The sequence below is a fragment of the Salvelinus fontinalis genome, chromosome 42 (assembly GCF_029448725.1).
Source record: "Salvelinus fontinalis isolate EN_2023a chromosome 42, ASM2944872v1, whole genome shotgun sequence".
In the NCBI taxonomy this organism is placed as follows: Eukaryota; Metazoa; Chordata; class Actinopteri; order Salmoniformes; family Salmonidae; genus Salvelinus; species Salvelinus fontinalis.
Genome location: NC_074706.1, coordinates 21,163,106 through 21,163,681, shown reverse-complemented (window position 1 = coordinate 21,163,681; position 576 = coordinate 21,163,106).

Genomic DNA, 576 nt, shown 5'->3' with positions numbered 1-576 from the left:
AGCATATGTTTACATTGCCAAAGCAAGTGAAATAGATAATAAACAAAAGTGAAATAAACTATAAAAATTTAACAGTAAATATTACACTCACAAAAGTTCCAAAAGAATAAAGACATTTCAAATGTCATATTATGTCTATATACAGTGTCTCTCTCTGTATCTCTCAGTCTCTCTCCCTCTTGATCTCTCTAGCCATGAGTGTGTCATTAGAAACAGCCAGCCTGTCCTTGGCATGAGGTGTCTGGGTCCTTCCCCCTATTTTAAGCCGTCCTAATTGACGCCCGTTGATCAGTTGTTGACTTTCATCAATCGCTACGGCAACCGCCGGCGCCCAGCTCACCAAGCAGGCGATGATGGAGTGAATGTGACAGGTTACTGGGCATCATTAGGAGCGCGTCAGACGATAGTGATCGGCAGTCGCATCGCGTTAGTTTCACCCCGGCTGAGGCCATATGCCACTGTGGAACCGTGTGCCCCCTCCTCTAACACCTCTAGTATGATGTGCCACAGGCACAAAATGGACGCTGCCCTCTCATCTTCCCTCTGGTCTGAACCCTTCTGTCATTTTCAGTGTTC